The sequence below is a fragment of the Mustela lutreola genome, chromosome 2, assembly GCF_030435805.1.
Source record: "Mustela lutreola isolate mMusLut2 chromosome 2, mMusLut2.pri, whole genome shotgun sequence".
NCBI lineage: Eukaryota > Metazoa > Chordata > Mammalia > Carnivora > Mustelidae > Mustela > Mustela lutreola.
Genome location: NC_081291.1, coordinates 154,540,971 through 154,547,903, shown reverse-complemented (window position 1 = coordinate 154,547,903; position 6,933 = coordinate 154,540,971).

The window sequence follows — 6,933 nt, the reverse complement described above, 5'->3', positions numbered from 1 at the left end:
TTTGTTTTTCTGTAGTAAACTTTTTTCTAAAGTGATAACTTACTGCTGATATGGAAGTTTTAAAAAAATAGGGAATTTTTCAAATGTATACAAAAGAATAATATAGTAAATAATAGTTAACTATGATTTTACTAACTTCAAAAGTTAGCAACATGTGGCCAAACTTATTTCATCTATGTCCTAATCTGCTTGACCCCAGGTTATATTGAGCAAATTTGAGAGATGTTATTTGATTCAGAGATACATATTTCTCAGCAAAATCACAGTACCATATCAAGTCTAAAAATTAACAGTAGTACCTCAGTATCACCAAAGCAGAAAAGCTCTCAGATACCATTGTCTTTTCTTAAAAGTTCAATATCCAGCTGCAGGCATTCTAAACTGCTAGCTATTATATACATGGAGTTAATTTGATGGTCAATAAGGATAACTAAAATGGACCAAAATATTGTAAAAATGTAAATTATGTGTTCAAAATGTTAATAGCACACAGACAAACCAATTTCATCAGTTTTGGAAAGATATGAGGGAATTATTCTGGAAACTGGTAACTTGGAGACAAAGAAGCATTCATCCTGCCTTATTACCCCAGGGCAATCAAATAATTGAGTGGAAGAATTTATAAAATATGTAGAATTATTCAGTTAGGAAATGCAGAAGGAGTGTTAAAATATCACCATTTCATAAATACTAATGAAATGAAAGCTAGGCAGTAGTCATCAATTGCTACTGAAACCAATAATTGAAAAGCTGATAAGGAACTTTGGATAGATCAAGGTGAGGAGACCTGAACTCCTTGGTTAATTGTAATGATAAGCCTTATACTATGACTCAAAAGTATACAGCACCACAAGAAAAGGAAAAAAAAATCTGATCAAGCCCCTAAATCTGTTAATGGAAATACTTGACACAAGGAAATGTGTTAAAAGATACCATTGGTGTGCAATCAACAAAATCTGGAACATGGGCAATTCTACAGGATAAATGACTTTTTTTTTTCTTAACAAAATACAAAGAAAAGGAGGGAGGCCTTTCACACTAAAAGAATCTTAAGTTTTAACACAGAGTTGTGTTAACACATGATTGACTTAAATATTCTTCCTACTATATCATATTGCAGCTCTTCAGAACCAGAAGCATATAGTTGGAGGAAAAAATACTTTCCTAAGAAAGTTGACCTTGTAAGGTGTAATTAAAAATTAAGCTCAACAGTTACTCAGGCATGGTGTTTTGTTAATTTTAGCTTTCCATTTCTATGTATATCACACGATTAGGTAAATATTGAAAGAGGTCTCTTACAGACTATTTAGCTGAAGACAGAACTAGCAAAAGCAACGATCTTTCAGTATTTCATTTTAATTCTGAAATAGTCAATGGCCCTCCAGTGTCATTAAGTGGTCTCCCTAATATCTTTTTGTATTTAAAGACACTATTACTGATTTTAGTTTCAAGCAATATGTCTTCATCCATTTTTTTAGCTACCTAAATTACTTCATTATACTTGCATTATCCTTAGGGCTTATGGAGGTTATCTTTCCATTTTTTGAATAATCAGTAATACTTTGCTGGTGGGGAGGGAGTGGTGAGGAAAACACCCAACCCAAATTATATATTTTCTGAAATGTGCCTTAAAGGGTATGTTTTTAGCTGCCATCAGCAACTCTAAAAATCAACCTTTTAGAGTTTATTTTAAATCAATGCCTGTATTTTTATAGTAATACCATGGGTTGAGTTTCTTGGTTTTCTCACATTTACTGGGACACTATGTAAAAGAAATTTTGTGGTCCTTTTATGTAATTATTTTCAGACAATTTATTTTCTGAAGGCTGGGTGATTCAGTCAGTTAAGAGTCTGCCTTCTGTTCAAGTCATGATCCCAGAGGCCTGGGGTTAAGCCCTGTATCAGGCTCCCTTCTCAGCTGGGATTCTGCTGCTCCCTTTGACCACACCCTCACCCTACCTCCTGCTCATGCTCTCTCTTTAAAAAAAAAAAAAAAAAAAAAAGGACGCTTGAGTGGCTCAGTCGGTTGAGTGTCTGCCTGCCTTCGGCTCAGGTCGTGATCCCAGCGTCCTAGGATAGAGTCCACGTCAGGCTCCCTACTCAGTGGGGAGCCTGCTACTCCCTCTGCTTGTGCTCTCTGACAAATGAATAAGTAAAATCTTTAAAAAAAAAAAAAAGTCACTTGCTGTTGTTAAAACCATAAATAAGAATCTCTAACACTCAATAACACTCATCTCTCATGGAGAAATAATGATTCTCTTAAGTCATTTGAGAAAAGGCAATTAAAAATTGGGGAAAGATAGACCTCTTTAAACCATTAAAAATGTACAGTTAAATGTGTCTGAGAGGGAGAGTATGAATCCCTCTTATCAGTTACCAGTTTTTACCCTAGACAAATTTTTTAACATCTATGAGAGTGTTCACATTAAAGAAACTCAGAATTTCTTCTTTGACTCCATTACAAGTTTACTGGACAGATGGGGTTATGTACAGGAAAACACATTTATACCTGCAAAGTACTGTACAAGTATATTGTAATAAACATGTTTATCCCAGAGAGAGAAGGAACTTCATTCAAGAATTAAGTAATCGGCTTCTTGCTAGTTGTCAGTGCATGACCACCATGCACTCTTTATAACTAAGATTAAATAGTTTTAACAGGAGAAGGAGCCGCAGATATTTTTGGAAAACACTTTGCATTTAGGTGAAATTGCCAAAGGTGTGATTCAGTATGATTACTGTAAGGGGTTCCAGTTTCTTCTGCTTCATAGGATAATAATTTATAATCAGCAGGCAAAAATATTCTCAAACTTTTGGGGAGGGGGGACTGTTAGTTCTCATTTCTGAAGCTTAGTTCTGTCGTCATCTTTGAAATATCAAAAGTAAGGGAAAATGACAGTTATCATGATACTTGGCTACTTGTTTTCGGCTCATGGTTTCATTTAAAATTTTTTTTAGTTTATCTGATCAAAAGTAAATGGAGCCAGTTTCTATAACTTAAGTGTTACTGAGAATTCTCAAAAAAGGAAATACAGTGGGGAGAAACATGGCAAGATATGCAAGCTTATTAATAATAATAAACCACTTCATCTCAACCTTCCTCATTGGAAGGTGACAGTACCAGTAAAAATGATAGTGTTTTCCTTTTGGCTTGGCAGAATATGAGTCGTAGGCAAAGATTTAATGGAGAGACAGAGAATGCCCGGAGCTAGAGAGAAATTCCTGGACAGATCCAAATATTTCTTTGCTCCTGCCACCCCCCCTCTTTTGCCCTTTTGTGATGTCTATAATTAATACTGTCCAAAAGGAGTACATGATTATATGCACATTAAAATCAGCCCCCTTTCCCTACTCCAAGCCCTTCTTTACCTCAAATAATGCTGTCTGTGTTGGATTGCATTTAGGTAAGCACACACACATACAGATTATACCTATAGAGAGATTATGCTTGCTATAAAATAGGGATTATGTGAGTCTTCCCCTGTTGTTTCTTTTTGTTTTGTTTTTCATGATTGGCCTCACGGCCTATCAGTCTAAATGAATCTATTTTATTCTTCTAAACTGAGATGACCAATATTTTTTGTTAAAGATCAGATAATAAATATTTCAGATTTGACAGGCTATGTAGTCTTTGTTGCAATTACTAAATTCTGCCATTGTATAGCACAAAAACAGCCATAGACAACACATAAATTCCTAAGCATGGTTGTGTTTCAATAAAGCTTTATGTGCAAAAACAGGCCAAGTTTGGCCCATGGGTTGCAGTTAGCCAAACTGTTCTAAATTATTACATAATATTTCTGCATAAAAATCATCATACTTTGTTTTAATTATTTCTCTACTTAATTATGTCTAGTTTTTTAAACACTACTGTTACGAATATCCTTTCACAAATAATCCTGTATGTATGAGTACTTCGGTAGGAAGTAAAATTGACAGGTCAAAGATAAGAATATTTAGGGGTGCCTGGGTGGCTCAGTGGGTTAAAGCCTCTGCCTTCAGCTCAGGTCATGACCCCAGGGTCCTGAGATGGAGCCCCAGATCCGGCACTCTGCTCCACGGGGAGCCTGCTTCCTCCTCTCTCTCTGACTGCCTCTCCACCTACCTGTGATCTCACTCTGTCAAATAAATAAATAAAATCTTTAAAAAAAAAAAAAGATATGTATATTTATTTTTTTTTCTCTCACAATTTCAATTTTTTTTAATAATTTTTTATTTTTTATAAACATTTATTTTTATCCCCAGGGGTACAGGTCTGTGAATCACCAGGTTTACACACTTCACAGCACTCACCAAAGCACATACCCTCCCCAATGTCCATAATCCCACCTCCTTCTCCTAAACCCCCTCCCCCCAGCAACCCTCAGTTTGTTTTGTAAGATTAAGAGTCACTTATGGTTTGTCTCCCTCCCAATCCCATCTTCTTTCATTGATTCTACTCCTATCCACTTAAGCCCCCATGTTGCATCACCACTTCCTCATATCAGGGAGATCATATGATAGTTGTCTTTCTCTGCTTGACTTATTTCGCTAAGCATGATACGCTCTAGTTCCATCCATGTTGTCGCAAATGAAGATTTCATTTCTTTTGATGGCTGTATAGTATTCCATTGTGTATATATACCACATCTTCTTGATCCATTCATCTGTTGATGGACATCTAGGTTCTTTCCGTAGTTTGGCTATTGTGGACAATGCTGCTATAAACATTTGGGGGCACGTGCCCCTTTGGATCACTACGTTTTTATCTTTAGGGTAAATACCCAATAGTGCAATTGCTGGGTGATAGGGCAGTTCTATTTTCAAAATTTGAGGAACCTCCTTGCTGTTTTCAAGAGTGGCTGCACCAGCTTGCATTCCCATCAACAGTGTAGGAGGGTTCCCTTTTCTCCGCATCCTCGCCAGCATCTGTTATTTCCTGACTTGTTGATTTTAGCCATTCTTACTGGTGTGAGGTGATATCTCATTGTGGTTTTGATTTGTATTTCCCTGATGCCGAGTGATAAGGAGCACTTTTTCAAGTGTCTGTTGGCCATCTGGATGTCTTCTTTGCAGAAATGTCTGTTCATGTCCTCTGCCCATTTCTTGATTGGATTATTTGTTCTTTGGGTGTTGAGTTTGCTAAGTTCTTCATAGATTCTGGACACTAGTCCTTTATCTGATATGTCGTTTGCAAATATCTTCTCCCATTCTGTCAGTTGTCTTTTGATTTTGTTAACTGTTTCCTTTGCAGTGCAAAAGCTTTTGATCTTGATGAAATCCCAATAGTTCATTTTTGCCCTTGCTTCCCTTGCCTTTGGCGTTGTTCCTAGGAAGATGTTGCTGCAGCTGATGTCAAAGAGGTTGCTGCCTGTGTTCTCCTCAAGGATTTTGATGGATTCCTTTCTCATATTGAGGTCCTTCATCCATTTTGAGTCTATTTTTGTGTGTAGTGTAAGGAAATGGTCTAACTTCATTTTTCTGCATGAGGCTGTCTAATTTTCCCAGCACCATTTATTGAAGAGGCTGTCTTTTTCCAATTGGACATTCTTTCCTGCTTTGTCGAAGATTACTTGACTGTAGAGTTGAGGGTCTATTTCTGGGCTCTCTATTCTGTTCCATTGATCTTTGTGTCTGTTTTTGTGCCAGTACCATGCTGTCTTGAGGATGACAGCTTTGTGATAGAGCATGAAGTCCGGAATTGTGATGCCACCAACATTGGCTTTCTTTTCAATATCCCTTTGGCTATTCGAGGTCTTTTCTGGTTCCATATAAATTTTAGAATTATTTGTTCCATTTCTTTGAAAAAGATGGATGGTACTTTGATAGGAATTGCATTAAATGTGTGGATTGCTTTAGGTAGCATAGACATTTTCACAATATTTATTCTTCTAATCCAGGAGCATGGAACATTTTTCCATTTCTTTGTGTCTTCCTCAATTTCTTTCATGAGTACTTTATAGTTTTCTGAGTATAGAATCTGTGCCTCTTTGGTTAGGTTTATTCCTAGGTATCTTATGGTTTTGGGTGCAATTGTAAATGGGATTGACTCCTTAATTTCTCTTTCTTCTGTCTTGCTGTTGGTGTAGAGAAATGCAACTGATTTCTGTGCATTGATTTTATATCCTGACACTTTACTGAATTCCTGTATAAGTTCTAGCAGTTTTGGAGTGGAGTCTTTTGGGTTTTCCACATATAGTATCATATCATCTGCGAAGAGTGATAATTTGACTTCTTCTTTGCCGATTTGGATGCCTTTAATTTCCTTTTGTTGTCTGATTGCTGAGGCTAGGACCTCTAGTACTATGTTGAATAGCAGTGGTGATAATGAACATCACTGCCGTGTTCCTGACCTTAGCGGAAAAGCTTTCAGTTTTTCTCCATTGAGAATGATATTTGTGGCGGGTTTTTCATAGATGGCTTTGAGATATTGAGGTATGTGCCCTCTATCCCTACACTTTGAAGAGTTTTGATCAGAAAGGGATGCTGTACTTTGTCAAATGCTTTTTCAGCATCTATTGAGAGTATCATATGGTTCTTGTTCTTTCTTTTATGGATGTGTTGTATCACATTGACTGATTTGCGGATGTTGAACCAACCTTGCAGCCCTGGAATAAATCCCACTTGGTCGTGGTGAATAATCCTTTTAATGTACTGTTGAATCCTATTGGCTAGTATTTTGTTGAGTATTTTCGCATCTGTGTTCATCAAGGATATTGGTCTATAGCTCTCTTTTTTGATGGGATCCTTGTCTGGTTTTGGGATCAAGGTGATGCTGGCCTCATAAAATTGGTTTGGAAGTTTTCCTTCCATTTCTATTTTTTGGAACAGTTTCAGGAGAATAGGAATTAGTTCTTCTTTAATTGTTTGGTAGAATTCCCCCGGGAAGCCATCTGGCCCTGGCCTTTTGTTTGTTTGGAGATTTTTAATGACTGTTTCAATCTCCTTACTGGT